This window comes from Lactuca sativa, chromosome 8 (genome assembly GCF_002870075.4).
Source record: "Lactuca sativa cultivar Salinas chromosome 8, Lsat_Salinas_v11, whole genome shotgun sequence".
Taxonomy (NCBI): Eukaryota; Viridiplantae; Streptophyta; class Magnoliopsida; order Asterales; family Asteraceae; genus Lactuca; species Lactuca sativa.
Genome location: NC_056630.2, coordinates 133,205,177 through 133,223,121, shown reverse-complemented (window position 1 = coordinate 133,223,121; position 17,945 = coordinate 133,205,177).

The following is a 17,945-nucleotide window of genomic DNA, read 5'->3' as shown; positions in this document are numbered from 1 at the left end:
TTTGAAACTCCCATGTCTTTTCAATTTCTTGGCAATAATGATTCTAATTTGGTTAATAAGTTTAAATAAATTTAAAACCTAAAATGTAATCATATATAAATTAAATTTCAATATTAAAAGAATATATTTTCTTCTACTTATAAAGTTATGTTATTAACTTTTAACATATTATACTTAATTTATTAGGTCTAATATGTTGTTGTATGTAAACCATTATCATTTTAAAGCTACAACTTTTGCAAAAAATTGTATAAAATACTTAAATTGTTAATTTAAATATAACCTTACATGATCAACTTAAATATAAATTTTAGTTTAACTTAAACAACCTAAAGAATATTTTATAAATAGTTAAAAGTGATAAATTGTAGTGTCTTTCTAATAATGATTATAAGTTGGTTAATAAGTTTAAATATGTATAAAACCTAAAGTGTAATCATAAAAAAACTAAATTTCAATATTAAAATAATATTTTTACTTCTACTTATAAAGTTATGTCTTTAACTTTTAACATATTATACTTAGTTTATTAGATTTAATATGTTGTTGTATGTAAACCATTATCAATTTAAAGCTACAACTTTTGAACAGTTTGGACAAAATACTTAAATTGTTAACTTAAATATAACACTACAGGGTCAATTTCAATATAAATTTTAGTTCCACTTAAAAAGCCCAAAGAATATTTTGTGAATAGTTAAAAATGATAAATTGTAGTGCTAAATGCAAAAACTAAATTGTAATATCAATTTAACTAAAATATTTCATAAAGATATATTTATAATCGTTAAATTTTTTTAAATAATTAGCTTAAAATAACTTACAATAACAATAGTTAAAAATGACAATATAAATGATTATATTGTTATCTTTAAAATAAAAAAAAAAATTGTTTGATGTTTTAAATAATTACAATGATAGAAATTAAAACGTTAAACAAATAAATTTTAAAAAATTAATTAATAATAACTACAAATGTAAATAACATTAAACTATATATTATATTTTATTTTATTCAAACCGCGGGTAGAGGTCATTCAAAAGATTGAGATTATGCAGTTTTAATATATGTATATATTATATATAATTCAAAATAGAGTAAATTGCATGAATGGTCCCTATGGTTTAGAGTAATTTGCGTGTTTGGTCCCTGACTTATTTTTTTAACTAGGAAGGTCCCGACTATTTGTTTTTGTTACGCACTTGGTCTCTGTCTTACCTAAAAAGACTATATGTTCCCTTAATTTTCTAATTTATTTAAATAAACACCCCCAACCCCACCCATTTACCTTACTTTACCTACCTCACAATTTTTTCCTATTTAATAATAGTCTTTTTAGGTAAGACAGAGACTAAAAGCGTAACAAAAACAAATAGTATGTACAAAACGCATAACAAAAACAAATAGTAGGGACCTTCCGAATTAAAAAAACAAGTTAGGGACCCAGCGCACAAATCACCCCAAACCATCGGGACCATTCGTGTAATTTACTTTTCAAAATAATCAATATATTATATCTCCATAGTATACGAATTAATATATCAAATTTAACAATAACATTATTGTTATATTTAAAAAAAAACATGTAAAGATTTCAGTTATATAGATGCTTCTGCGCAACGCGCGGGCATTCACCTAGTTTAGTTAATAGAAAGGTGTGTATGTGGTTTTTTTTTATTTAAAAAGTCAAAACTCTTATTTCAATATTTTTCCCTAATTTGTCTTTGTCTTTGAAATGTCATATCCCGGTCATGAGAAACCTTTTTTGGTCAAAATCAGTGAACAAAGTTTCGTATTCAAGACAGTTAATCTTGAAAATAGATAATTATGAAAAATTATAAAGTAAGATAAAAATAATTATAAGATATTAGGAGATTTGTAAAAAGTATAATTGGTAAAAACGTTACGGTTATTAGAAAAAAAAATAAGACCATTAACATTAGTAAAATGCAATATATAAACTAAATTATCACAATAGTAATGAAATGTCATTATTTGATATTTCATATAATTGAAAGATATATACCAAATTACATTGATGATATACCAAAATTATTCAAAATTGCGTCAAGTCTAATACAAAGTTCTTGCAAACACCAAATAAATAAGAACAAACATTAACGCTACCATTTATATTCATAATCAATTTAAAACAAACCATTCATTATTTAGAAAAGAGTTTTCATTGATGATATACTAAAATTAAATCCATATAACATTTAACATTTCATAAATTATACTCTATGACTTTACTTGAATAATGAAATAGTTGTCAATATCTAATGTAGTGAAAAAATTATATATTGGTTGTCAATTTATTTTTAAATTAAGTAATCTTATTATAGAAGGAACGTCTAATTATAATGTTTATGCTGATATAACAATATAATTAAGTAACATTTTTCAATAATTGAAAAACATAGAAAAATGACAGGTGGAAAATAGTTAATTAAAAAATACCAAAAATTGTCATATGACAATATGAATGAGAAAATAACATGTGGCAAAAAGATTATTATTAATTAAGATAGATTTTTTTTATGTTGCTTTATCTTTTATTTTATTATGTCGGCTTTTTATTACTTTATATATACTTTTTTATTTGTTCCTCATCATATAAAATTTTATATTTTGACTACTTACGTGTTTCCTTTATCAAATTCAAACTTTCCAAAATCGGATTCCGATCGTAACCTACCAATTTAATCGTCATTAATTTCTTCTATGATTTCACCTAATTTAAATTTGTATTTTCCTTATATAAAATTTTTTAGTGATCATAATTTTTTCCCTTCAAAAATATTTCAAGCATTTATTTCTTACGCATTTATTTATCAAAATTAAATTTGTATTTTCCTTATATCCATAAAATTCTTTATTTTGATAACTTACGCGTTTCGTTTATCAAATTTTAACTTTCCAAAATTGAATTCAATCGTAACCTACCAATTTAATCGTCATTAATTTCATCCATAATTTTACTCAATTTAAATTTGTATTTTCCATATATAATGTTTTTAATGATCCCTATTTTTTATCTCCTAAATTCAAGCATTTATTTTTAGATAATGTTGTCAATTATAATTTTTATTTTCCTCATATAAAATAATCAAACTTATCAATATGCCTATATATATATATATATATATATATATATATATATATATATATATATATATATATATATATATATATATATATATATATATATATATATATATATATATATATATATATATATGACAAAACTACAAAATTGGTCCCTGTGGTATTCAAAAACTTTGGATAGGGTCCAACAAGTTTTCAACTTGCATGGATGGTCCAAAATCAAGAATTTCCTTTGGTTTTGGTCCTTGAACAATTTGAAAAAGACTCTTTTACCCTTTTCATTTGTTTTTTCTATTTTCTTTATTAACTTAAGTATTTAAATCTTTATAAAATAATAAAAAAATTAATGGGAAGAGATAAGACACTGGTAGGGTGAGGATAGGATCAATAAGCCTTGTTAATTTTTAATTAAAATAATATTAAAACAAATATAAAAATGTAAGAAATAAATTAAGAAGGGCATAAAAGTCTTTTTAAGTTTTTTAGGACCAAAACCACGGAAAAGTTTTTATTTTGGACTTTCCATGCAAGTCGAAAACTTTTTGAACTCTATCCAAAGTTTTTTACAAACCACAAAGACCAAATTTACAGTTTTGTATATATATATATATATATATATATATATATATATATATATATATATATATATATATATATATAAACAGTAAATAGTGTGAGAATGTAAAAACACTATGTTTATGTTATTATTCTGTAATGAATTTTGTATATATGTATTTTTGAAGTAATTCTAATATAAATATTAACTTTCGATTAGTCATATATTCATTATAATGTTATTATTCTATTATAAACTTATCTATGTGCATTTTTGTAGTAAATTCTAATTTTAATTTTAACATTTGACTATTCATTTATTCTTTTCTGAATAATGACATAAAGTTTTCAATACAAAATTAATTGCAGAATAATAACATAAAAACGTGTTTTTACATTCACATTATTTACTGTTTTTATTTGAACTGTCTATATATATATATATATATATATATATATATATATATATATATATATATATATATATATATATATATATATATATATATCGATTTTATAACCAACATTACCACTAAAACAAAATGATTAAAAAAATATTGTATAACATATCAACCTACTTTGTTTTATCTTTATATAGTAATACTAAAATTTATAAATTTACACAACAAATACACATATTTCGAATTTTGTCATAGTATTGCAACTTGCAAAATACAATTCCCTCCAAAATAATATTTGTCGTTAATTTCATTTATAATTTCACCAAATCTAAATTTGTATTTTCCTTATATAATTTTTTTTAGTGATTGTGGTTTTTATCACTCCAAAAATATTTCAAGCATTTATTTCTTAGATAATGTTGCCACATTAAAATTATTACTTTCATCATATAAAATAATAAAACTTACCTATATGCTTATGTATTTATATTTAACTTTTATAAGCAACATTAACACTAAAACAAAGTGATAGATTCAAGTGACGATTCATCATCTTCAAGAAAAAAAAACTAAAAGTTTTGTCCTTAATGTTTTACCCATCAATCTTTCGCCAAATTACACTAATGTAATTATCAATGATTTTGAAGGTACTCATATGTGACGATGAATGTCGTTCAATTAATAAAACAAAAATTATTGTCTAGAAAGAGGTTCTTCAACGGTAATAGATATTTATCGATTTCAATGTATCTTCTACACATTTCAATAATATCATTAACCATAATATATTTTTTAATCATTATTATACAATATCTGTAGACGTTTGATTTTTTTTATACGTTCCTCTGCGTTCAATACGGGTTATAATCTAGTTTGAAATAGATAGTAAATATTTCTCATAACCTTATTTTGGAAATTAATATATATAATATTTATGAACTATAAATAAACTTATAGAAAATATGCCATCTTAAATTCATAATTCCAGTGATACCTTCGACACTCTTAAAAAAATCATCATTGAATATATTTTTAATTTTTTTGCAATTCTAATATTTATAAATAATGAAGCTAAAAATAAAAAATTTTCTTGCTAACACTATCATATTTTATCAATAATATATTTATTCAATAAAATAACGATTACAAAGTTTGAGCTAATGAATAATATTTTCATCAAATACATAAATAATCAAGATATTTGCTTAGCAAAATTATAGATAATAATAATAATAATAATAATAATAATAATAATAATAATAATAATATTAGAATGGCTTCTTAACTATTCCATTCAAATGCAACATGAATGGATAAGTTATTAAGGACGCTTGATTCGTCAAATTTTAGCCTCTAAATTGGGCAGAGATATCTAAATGGTTTATCCAAAAAACATTATATCTATCATTAGGCCTGTTGAAAAAATTTGATTACCCTACGAAGACAAAGAGACATCTCCACTAGACTTCAAACTTAACTCAACTCGTCGTCAACGGTCATCAAGTCATCACCAACACTCACCGATTAGACTTTAAACTTCAAAGTAAGTGATTTTCTTGTAAATGATTTCGAAAATAAGGTATTGGCTTCTTGTATTTTCGTTTCTTGTAAATGGTATTACTTTTGTGAAAGATTACTTGATATCTCAAGTATCATCGACTAAAAAATCACAATGTTCAATGTTTAAGTAACTTCATTTATGACTCGTTTGTTTATATAGATAAGACTAATAGAGCATGACATATTTACTTCATTACATTTATCTTCGGGTTATACCCGAATTACCCAAACCCGACATACTACTCGAATTACCCAAACCCAAATTACCATAACATATTTCGAGTCAGGTGTCACACCCCAAACCAAGGATGGCGGAAACGTCCAGGGGTGGAGGACTTCATGTACAGTATCACAACAACGTGTATAATAGTGCTCAAAGTAAATACAACCATCATAAATATAATTGAAAAAGTTACATCAAAGTATATGTTTACACGTTTCAAAATCAATTACAATATGATGACGAAAATGAATTGTTGACGGTTTAACGTCCCATCCTCAAAGCGCTGAAGTTTTCCTGTTTCACTGATTTCCTGAGAATACAAGTAGTTTTGAAAAAGAGTGTCAACAATTAAGTTGGTGAGTTCATAAGAGTTTTGTTTGGAGTAGAAACCGTTTTCCTTTTTTTTAAAATCGATGAAGTTTGATTTCCAGAAAATCCAATATTTTCTTAGTTAAGTGTAAACAGAATAATCCTAAATGATACATTGATGTATTCTAGATTTACCCGTAGATTTCCCCTATAATTGTCCAGCCTATATAAGTTATATAAGATTTAGGTTAGATAAAACGTCGAATGTAATGGGTCCGCCCTAGGTCCACAACCAAACAAGGAACAGGAGATGAGGCGGGCACCACCAATTCCAAGCCAATCCAGACTAAATTCTTGTATGACTCAAGCATATACGCTCAACGATTATAGTTGAAGTCTGACCATATGAAAATCTATTGTGATTATAACCTATACATATCATAGTTCACCGGGGAGTAATAGAGATTAGTGAACCTGAACTATGCATATGAATAGCTTATCGAAAGTGATGTGAATATAACCTATTTGATGTATTAATGTGAATATAACCTATACATATCATAGTTCACCGGGGAATGGTAGAGATTAGTGAACCTGAACTATGCATATGAATAGCTTATCGAAAGTGATGGGAATATGACCTATATGATGTATTAATGTGAATATAACCTATACATATCATAGTTCACCGGGGAATAATAGAGATTAGTGAACCTGAACTATGCATATGAATAGCTTATCGAAAGTGATGGGAATATGACCTATATGATGTATTAATGTGAATATAACCTATACATATCATAGTTCACCGGGGAATAATAGAGATTAGTGAACCTGAACTATGCATATGAATAGCTTATCGAAAGTGATGGTGAATTCCTTTCTTGTAATTAAGTTCCTAGAGTAGATGAAACATAAACTATACCTATTATAGTTTATTACTTTGTTTGTAATATGTATTTACCATAACTATACCAATTATAACTATCAAGTTCGTTTGTGGGGGTATAATGGCTTAACTATACTTATTATAGTTTATCTTAATCGTCCATAGCGGCAATAACTCTTTTGTAAGTGTAAGACCTTTAATATTGTGTTTGTTATATGAATGACCCTAAACTATACCTATTATAGTTTAACGATTGATTTCGTGGGAATGAGCATAGGCCTTACTTGTCATAATTTATCAATGTTTATATTTTAATGAATATAGCCTCGTAATATCGTATTTATATATATATTTGTCATACTTGTGAAGATGTAAATCCATGTGTTTTCTGATGTATGTCTATGTAGGAATACAAAATTTGTCATATATTGCAACTACACAAAATCAACTAACGATGTATACCTTGCTCGACATGTTACAAGGTGAAATGAAATTTATTGTGTTTTTCTGTTAATAACCTTTTCTGTAACTGATATTGGAAAAATTGTAGAAAAATCATAAAATGTCCAAATCAGGTTCTGTAACTTCTGAGAGTTTGGAAAATGAGTCTAGTTTGTTCATAATTTTTATTATAATTTTTAATGATCCCTAACTTGGGTGAAAAAGTCCATAATCACAGACTGGTCCGGATTGATGTTTGAAATGATAGGCGGTTTTGTAAAAATCACCATAAATTGTAGAAAAATCGTATGGAGATGTGCAAGTAGTCATTTTAAAGCTAAGAAGTGGAACTACATGCAACTAAAACAGTTTTGAAAACAAAAATATTTAAGATGTCCAAAACAGTCCGTAAATGGAGTGAAACTTTTCTGATAAAAGCTGTTAGAAAAATGTAGTTATGTTCTAAGCATTTTAACTTGTATTCCCCCCCCTAAAAACTTGAGAAAACGTGAAAATGTAGGGGTATGAACTCACCTTGTGTGATTTCAGTAGATAAGTGTTGAAGAAGAGAAGTGTTCAACCCAAGAACACTAAAAGAACCGTTTGAAGATTCGAAGCTCTAACACAAATATAATGGAGTTTGTGTAAGATATCCATGATTTGAGTGGAAATAATAGAGGTAATCATAAAGGAAATGGATTATGCTTACCAAAGGTGGAGGAAACTCTCAAGATCAGCCCTTGAATCTTGGATTTCTAGAGAGAGAAAGTGAGAGAGAAAAGAGTTTGATCTTCTTGTGAAATGAGAACAAATGAAAGAAAAATGAGGAGAGAGGATGATTATCCAGCCCTCAAAGCATGGAGGTGGCTTGTGAGGGAGGTAAAAAGTACAAGGTATGGTGGGGAGGAGTGTGGGTTGTCATGGAGTGGGTGAGGGGGTTGCTTGCGTCATAACTAAGGTAAGGTCAACACTTCTTCTTTTTGTACTTTACCAACTCCTTTTTAAATAAGATTTTACCCTTAAAATGTGATTAAATCATTAATTTAGGGGTCTTATAATTAAAAATAAAGTTTTGGGTGAAAATCCCATGTTAAAATAATCAGAAATGGGTTTAAAATGCAAAAATATGTAAAAATAGGCGAAATCCGAGCTGCCCAGCGAGACCCTTCGGATCTCGGCCGAGGCTCGGTTCTCTGGGCGAAGGTTCGGACGCGGGTGGCTGAGGCGGGGAGGCGAAAGGCGAACAAGCTCGGTCCGAAGCGATGCAGTCCGAAGCGAAGGCGAGAAGCGGAAGGTAGAGGTTCGGTCCGAGGCAGGCTAGAACCGAAGGTACTGTTGTGAACAGTAACTTCGGTTCAGACCTTCCTTCCATGTGAGGTTCGGTTCGGACCTTTCCTCCTTGCATGGTTCGGTTCGGATGAACAGTACTTTCGGTTCAGCTCATGAACAGTACTTTCGGTTCGGACCCTCATGAATAGTGCTTTCGGTTCGGTTCATGAATAGTACTTTCGGTTCAGAGGGTTCGTTTCCTTAAGTCCGTTTTTCGCGTAGACTTCCGTTCTTGGGCTATTTTCGCCAAATTCGAGGGTCGGGATGCCCCGAGTGATTATAGAAAGTTGGGAGAGATTTCGAGAGAGATTCCTCGTTCTCAGAGAGATTTGGGAGAGATTCGACGTACTTGGAGAGATTTCGCATACGAAGAGATACGTGAGAGAGATTTCACATACTTAGAGAGATTTGGGAGAGATTTGACATACTTGGAGAGATTTGGGAGAGATTTGGCATACTTGGAGAGATTTCGCATACAAAGAGATATGTGAGAGAGATTTCACATACTTAGAGAGATTTGGGAGAGATTTGAAATACTTGGAGAGATTTCACATACAAAGAGATATGTGAGAGAGATTTCACATACTTAGAGAGATTTGGGAGAGATTCGACGTACTTGGAGAGATTTCGCATACGAAGAGATACGTGAGAGAGATTTCACATACTTAGAGAGATTTGGGAGAGATTTGACATACTTGGAGAGATTTGGGAGAGATTTGGCATACTTGGAGAGATTTCGCATACAAAGAGATATGTGAGAGAGATTTCACATACTTAGAGAGATTTGGGAGAGATTTGACATTCTTGGAGAGATTTGGGAGAGATTTGACATACTTAGAGAGATTTGGGAGAGATTTGACATACTTGGAGAGATTTCACATACTTAGAGATATGTGGGAGAGGTTTCACATACTTAGAGATATGTGGGAGAGGTTTCACATACTTAGAGACATGTGGGAGAGGTTTCACATGCTTAGAGATATGTGGGAGAGGTTTCACATACTTAGAGACATGTGGGAGAGGTTTCACATGCTTAGAGATATGTGGGAGAGGTTTCACTGGTGACCTTTTTGAGTGTCCGGCCACGCACTGCAAGGTCCTTAAACCCAGTTAAGCCTTGATTAGGGATCTTGCATACTCCCGATGAGTATGTAACATTGTCGTATCGGTTTGGCTTTCTACGTACCATCGTTTCAGGTTAAGGAGATTTAGGTGAACGCACTTTTCGATTTATGATCTCTCATTAGAATAGAGAGTTGTTTAGAAGTTACTTAACGTAAACTCTAGTACTCACGGCAAATTGGGTTGACCGCTTTGACTTGTTGTCTTTTGTTGACTTTGACTTGACCGAAAATTGACGGTTGTCACATCATCCCCCCGTTAGAGGGAATTTCGTCCCGAAATTCGAATTTAGGCAAGGAGTTTGAAAATGACTAAGGTCGACTCTACATTATTTTGATTCTGACTAAGAGACGAGTTATCATACATGAAAACTTAGCTTATACACATTATGATATAACCAATACTGGGCGGATAGTAAAATGTGTGATTCTATTTCAGTTTCACATCCCAACGAGGAAAAGAAACTAAGTCAGAATTCTCACATTTTATTATCTACCAGGTATTTGTTATATATAACTGGGGAATGTATAAGCGAGGAAGTCATAACAAATAACTTAGTAATTTTTTTTTTCTTAATGAATTAGAGTTCCTAGTCAGGGCTAACATTGAACCTAGATGTATTTTAACCGCTCTCCTATAAAGTAGAAGTATGTTCTCGAAAGTTTGACCTACATCCCTATGATGCAGTCCCACTGCGGAGTCGAAGCAAATTCCTAGAATGGTCTTATGACGGCCTTGGGATTTCCTATTGTTTATGCTCTCAGTTTAATCCTTGGCATTACTACTATGCATGCTTTAATTGATGCTAGACTTAATTAAATAAAGAAATTTGGAATTTAGTCGTCGATGTTAGAAACACGTACTATTATTTGCGGGCAGTTCCGGGGTGGCCTCTCCTTCGGTGATCGCAAGTACCCTTCCACCACCACTGGCATCCCTTGCTCTTGGGCAGTTCCTTTTAAAGTGGCCTGTTTCCCCACATTTGTAACAGGCTGGGCTTACTCCAGAGCCGGGGAACTGGTTGATGGGTCGTACCGGTGCCTTACAGAAACGGGTAGTGTGTCCTTTTCTATTGCAGTTCTTACAATACAATTCTCTACAAGCCCCAGTGTGATGGAAGCTACACTTGTTACATTTCGGAAGGGTTCCAGCATATTGCTTTATGGGAGTTGGTGTGGTGAGGGTTGTGGCAGCATGAATCGCGACAATTGGCGTGGTTGTCGAAGTGTCACGGCTGGCTCGATGGTCGATCAGTTGTTGTGCCAACTCCTTGGCGCTGTCGAAGGTAGTTGGTCTTGAGGCCAATACACTATCATGAATCTGGGATGATAGCCCCCAAAGGTATCGTTCTATCTTCTTCTCCTCTGGGGTGACCATTGCAGGACAGAGGAGTGCTAGGTCATTGAATCGGGCAGTATAAGCTTCGAGATCCATTCCCGACATTTTGAGGTTCCAGAGTTCCTCTTCTAGTTTTTGCACTTCGCCTCTTGGGCAATACTCTTTTAGCATTAAAGCTTTTAGATCCTCCCAGCTTATAGAGTTAGCCACTGCAGGAGTAAGTGACTTAACTCGGCTATTCCACCAAGTAAGAGCTTTTCTTGTAAAAGTGAACGCCGCATACTTGACTTTGCTCGCTTCGGGACAAGCGCAGATCTCAAAGACTGCTTCGGTCCTTTCAAACCATTGCATCAGCGTGATGACGCCCCCGCTTCCGTCGAAAGAATCGGGTTTGCCATTTGTGAAGTCTTTGTAAGAACACTCCTTAGTGCGTCCTGTGCTGTACCCCTGATTCGAGTTAGTATTCCCGGATCCGAATCCGCCGGATCCATTTGTACCCATTTGCGACATTGCTGCCGCCACTGCTGCTGTTACGGCAGCTTGAAACATTATGGGATCAAACTGCGGAGGGGGCGGTGTTGTGCTCCCGGAGGGTCTGGACTTTTTCTTTGGCGGCATAGTCCTGTCATAAGTTGGTAGAGACGTACAAACGATAAGTTTTTAATAATAGAGACAAGTCAGAAGTTATCAAGCCAGACTTGTCTGTATCATGTTCTGTTTTAAAAGTATTTTGTATGTATTTCGCAACAAAGTCCTCGTGAATGAATTTTAGTGGTGGTGACTCAAATGCAACTAGTGATTTGTTTCGCCTAATCCCTTTCTAAAATTACTTGATATATATTAAGAATTTCTTAGAGTTACCATATGTATATTGTTTGTAGTATAGGGTTCGAGGATAACAGGTTTACATCTCATTAACGTAAGGAAGATTTTGGGCAAAGCTACGGTTCCCTTGAATAGTGTAGTCTCCGGATTCTGAAGGATTCGAATGTCTCCACTTAACAACCTAGGTTGGTCGTGTTCTTCTTTCCAGGTTTCCAAGCACTCTACCTAAGGAGGCGTTGGGCCTTGAATAACCGGACGAGGGTTAGGATTTGGAACAAGGGCTATCAGGGTAGGTTCTCCACTTCAGGGTTGGGGTCAGGGCCATCAGCAAAGCCTTCAGCTTGGTGATCATCCAAAGGGATTTGGTACTCACTCTATGGCTCCTCTCCGAGCCATTCAGTATTGCCGTGGTTAGGGTAGTATGGGTCGTCGTGGAGAAGGAATTCAGCCATAATATCTTTGCGAGAAATGGGGATATAAGAAATAACTAAGTAGACATACTAATTAGATAATTATAAGATGATCTCAAATAAGTAATTATAATAATTCCAAGTACCCCTATGGTATTTCATTGTGGTAGTGTTGGTAAGTTTTTAGACTTGTTGCAACTCCTACGACCATTCCTGGGCATATGGTAATCATTTCTGGGTGAGACATAGTTGATCAGGCTATGTCATTCCCAGTCCTGACTATACATCCCCAAGCCTACTCGTATTGTTCAACAATTACTACTTTTGTCCCATCCCATCGTGATACTGACCCTAGTGTGTGTGTGCACATGCTCTTACTTTTACCGAAGAATTATTTGTTTCTAAAAGTATAGTTGTTTTGAAAACTTTTAAATCAGAGACTTTCGGTCCCAATGTATTTATAGTTTGTATATCTTATGTGGTTCGATATACTGAGTTTACTATAAACAATGCTCTGATACCAATCTGTCACACCCCCAAACCAAGGATGGCGGAAACGTCCAGGGGTGGATGACTTCATGTACAGTATCACAACAACGTGTATAATAGTGCTCAAAGTAAATACAACCATCATAAATATAATTGAAAAAGTTACATCAAAGTATATGTTTACACGTTTCAAAATCAATTACAATATGATGACGAAAATGAATTGTTGACGGTTTAACGTCCCATCCTCAAAGCGCTGAAGTTTTCCTGTTTCACTGATTTCCTGAGAATACAAGTAGTTTTGAAAAAGAGTGTCAACAATTAAGTTGGTGAGTTCATAAGAGTTTTGTTTGGAGTAGAAACCGTTTTCCTTTTTTTTAAAATCGATGAAGTTTGATTTCCAGAAAATCCAATATTTTCTTAGTTAAGTGTAAACAGAATAATCCTAAATGATACATTGATGTATTCTAGATTTACCCGTAGATTTCCCCTATAATTGTCCAGCCTATATAAGTTATATAAGATTTAGGTTAGATAAAACGTCGAATGTAATGGGTCCGCCCTAGGTCCACAACCAAACAAGGAACAGGAGATGAGGCGGGCACCACCAATTCCAAGCCAATCCAGACTAAATTCTTGTATGACTCAAGCATATACGCTCAACGATTATAGTTGAAGTCTGACCATATGAAAATCTATTGTGATTATAACCTATACATATCATAGTTCACCGGGGAGTAATAGAGATTAGTGAACCTGAACTATGCATATGAATAGCTTATCGAAAGTGATGTGAATATAACCTATTTGATGTATTAATGTGAATATAACCTATACATATCATAGTTCACCGGGGAATGGTAGAGATTAGTGAACCTGAACTATGCATATGAATAGCTTATCGAAAGTGATGGGAATATGACCTATATGATGTATTAATGTGAATATAACCTATACATATCATAGTTCACCGGGGAATAATAGAGATTAGTGAACCTGAACTATGCATATGAATAGCTTATCGAAAGTGATGGGAATATGACCTATATGATGTATTAATGTGAATATAACCTATACATATCATAGTTCACCGGGGAATAATAGAGATTAGTGAACCTGAACTATGCATATGAATAGCTTATCGAAAGTGATGGTGAATTCCTTTCTTGTAATTAAGTTCCTAGAGTAGATGAAACATAAACTATACCTATTATAGTTTATTACTTTGTTTGTAATATGTATTTACCATAACTATACCAATTATAACTATCAAGTTCGTTTGTGGGGGTATAATGGCTTAACTATACTTATTATAGTTTATCTTAATCGTCCATAGCGGCAATAACTCTTTTGTAAGTGTAAGACCTTTAATATTGTGTTTGTTATATGAATGACCCTAAACTATACCTATTATAGTTTAACGATTGATTTCGTGGGAATGAGCATAGGCCTTACTTGTCATAATTTATCAATGTTTATATTTTAATGAATATAGCCTCGTAATATCGTATTTATATATATATTTGTCATACTTGTGAAGATGTAAATCCATGTGTTTTCTGATGTATGTCTATGTAGGAATACAAAATTTGTCATATATTGCAACTACACAAAATCAACTAACGATGTATACCTTGCTCGACATGTTACAAGGTGAAATGAAATTTATTGTGTTTTTCTGTTAATAACCTTTTCTGTAACTGATATTGGAAAAATTGTAGAAAAATCATAAAATGTCCAAATCAGGTTCTGTAACTTCTGAGAGTTTGGAAAATGAGTCTAGTTTGTTCATAATTTTTATTATAATTTTTAATGATCCCTAACTTGGGTGAAAAAGTCCATAATCACAGACTGGTCCGGATTGATGTTTGAAATGATAGGCGGTTTTGTAAAAATCACCATAAATTGTAGAAAAATCGTATGGAGATGTGCAAGTAGTCATTTTAAAGCTAAGAAGTGGAACTACATGCAACTAAAACAGTTTTGAAAACAAAAATATTTAAGATGTCCAAAACAGTCCGTAAATGGAGTGAAACTTTTCTGATAAAAGCTGTTAGAAAAATGTAGTTATGTTCTAAGCATTTTAACTTGTATTCCCCCCCCTAAAAACTTGAGAAAACGTGAAAATGTAGGGGTATGAACTCACCTTGTGTGATTTCAGTAGATAAGTGTTGAAGAAGAGAAGTGTTCAACCCAAGAACACTAAAAGAACCGTTTGAAGATTCGAAGCTCTAACACAAATATAATGGAGTTTGTGTAAGATATCCATGATTTGAGTGGAAATAATAGAGGTAATCATAAAGGAAATGGATTATGCTTACCAAAGGTGGAGGAAACTCTCAAGATCAGCCCTTGAATCTTGGATTTCTAGAGAGAGAAAGTGAGAGAGAAAAGAGTTTGATCTTCTTGTGAAATGAGAACAAATGAAAGAAAAATGAGGAGAGAGGATGATTATCCAGCCCTCAAAGCATGGAGGTGGCTTGTGAGGGAGGTAAAAAGTACAAGGTATGGTGGGGAGGAGTGTGGGTTGTCATGGAGTGGGTGAGGGGGTTGCTTGCGTCATAACTAAGGTAAGGTCAACACTTCTTCTTTTTGTACTTTACCAACTCCTTTTTAAATAAGATTTTACCCTTAAAATGTGATTAAATCATTAATTTAGGGGTCTTATAATTAAAAATAAAGTTTTGGGTGAAAATCCCATGTTAAAATAATCAGAAATGGGTTTAAAATGCAAAAATATGTAAAAATAGGCGAAATCCGAGCTGCCCAGCGAGACCCTTCGGATCTCGGCCGAGGCTCGGTTCTCTGGGCGAAGGTTCGGACGCGGGTGGCTGAGGCGGGGAGGCGAAAGGCGAACAAGCTCGGTCCGAAGCGATGCAGTCCGAAGCGAAGGCGAGAAGCGGAAGGTAGAGGTTCGGTCCGAGGCAGGCTAGAACCGAAGGTACTGTTGTGAACAGTAACTTCGGTTCAGACCTTCCTTCCATGTGAGGTTCGGTTCGGACCTTTCCTCCTTGCATGGTTCGGTTCGGATGAACAGTACTTTCGGTTCAGCTCATGAACAGTACTTTCGGTTCGGACCCTCATGAATAGTGCTTTCGGTTCGGTTCATGAATAGTACTTTCGGTTCAGAGGGTTCGTTTCCTTAAGTCCGTTTTTCGCGTAGACTTCCGTTCTTGGGCTATTTTCGCCAAATTCGAGGGTCGGGATGCCCCGAGTGATTATAGAAAGTTGGGAGAGATTTCGAGAGAGATTCCTCGTTCTCAGAGAGATTTGGGAGAGATTCGACGTACTTGGAGAGATTTCGCATACGAAGAGATACGTGAGAGAGATTTCACATACTTAGAGAGATTTGGGAGAGATTTGACATACTTGGAGAGATTTGGGAGAGATTTGGCATACTTGGAGAGATTTCGCATACAAAGAGATATGTGAGAGAGATTTCACATACTTAGAGAGATTTGGGAGAGATTTGAAATACTTGGAGAGATTTCACATACAAAGAGATATGTGAGAGAGATTTCACATACTTAGAGAGATTTGGGAGAGATTCGACGTACTTGGAGAGATTTCGCATACGAAGAGATACGTGAGAGAGATTTCACATACTTAGAGAGATTTGGGAGAGATTTGACATACTTGGAGAGATTTGGGAGAGATTTGGCATACTTGGAGAGATTTCGCATACAAAGAGATATGTGAGAGAGATTTCACATACTTAGAGAGATTTGGGAGAGATTTGACATTCTTGGAGAGATTTGGGAGAGATTTGACATACTTAGAGAGATTTGGGAGAGATTTGACATACTTGGAGAGATTTCACATACTTAGAGATATGTGGGAGAGGTTTCACATACTTAGAGATATGTGGGAGAGGTTTCACATACTTAGAGACATGTGGGAGAGGTTTCACATGCTTAGAGATATGTGGGAGAGGTTTCACATACTTAGAGACATGTGGGAGAGGTTTCACATGCTTAGAGATATGTGGGAGAGGTTTCACTGGTGACCTTTTTGAGTGTCCGGCCACGCACTGCAAGGTCCTTAAACCCAGTTAAGCCTTGATTAGGGATCTTGCATACTCCCGATGAGTATGTAACATTGTCGTATCGGTTTGGCTTTCTACGTACCATCGTTTCAGGTTAAGGAGATTTAGGTGAACGCACTTTTCGATTTATGATCTCTCATTAGAATAGAGAGTTGTTTAGAAGTTACTTAACGTAAACTCTAGTACTAACGGCAAATTGGGTTGACCGGTTTGACTTGTTGTCTTTTGTTGACTTTGACTTGACCGAAAATTGACGGTTGTCACATCAGGTAACGAGTATTTTTTTTAACATGAAAAATCAGAAATACCCGATTCGAATTATCCGAAACCCAAAAAATTTACCTGATCAACACCCCTATCTATCATTTAGACTTGTATCATTTAGTTTGTGAGAGATTACACCTCTCCAAACCCTTAAATTATAAGTCATCGCCCTCACCACCATTACACTTGCCGACCACCTCCACCATCGTTCTTGTCGACGTCTATCATTATTGGCGACACCCTCAACTTCCACCATCGTAGCCCTTAACAACTTTAAATAAAAAAGTAGCGAAAGCTAGAAAGTTACGTTTTGGAAGTTGCTAACTAAGAATTTTGCAACCGGCCTATCGAAATAACACACAATATTGTTTTCCTAGTAGTAATAAAAGACAATAATTGAGAAACTATAAAATCCTATAAAACCGTCTTGAAAGGCTTATTATTATTATTATTATTATTATTATTATTATTATTATTATTATTATTATTATTATTATGATGGATTTTTTTTTGGAATGGCTATCATTATGGATTCATATCCAAATTAATTATGGATTATTGATAAACACAAACCCAAAATTCAAACCATGATCACTATTTAATGAAAATGATAACCCAAACCTAAAATTCAAAAAT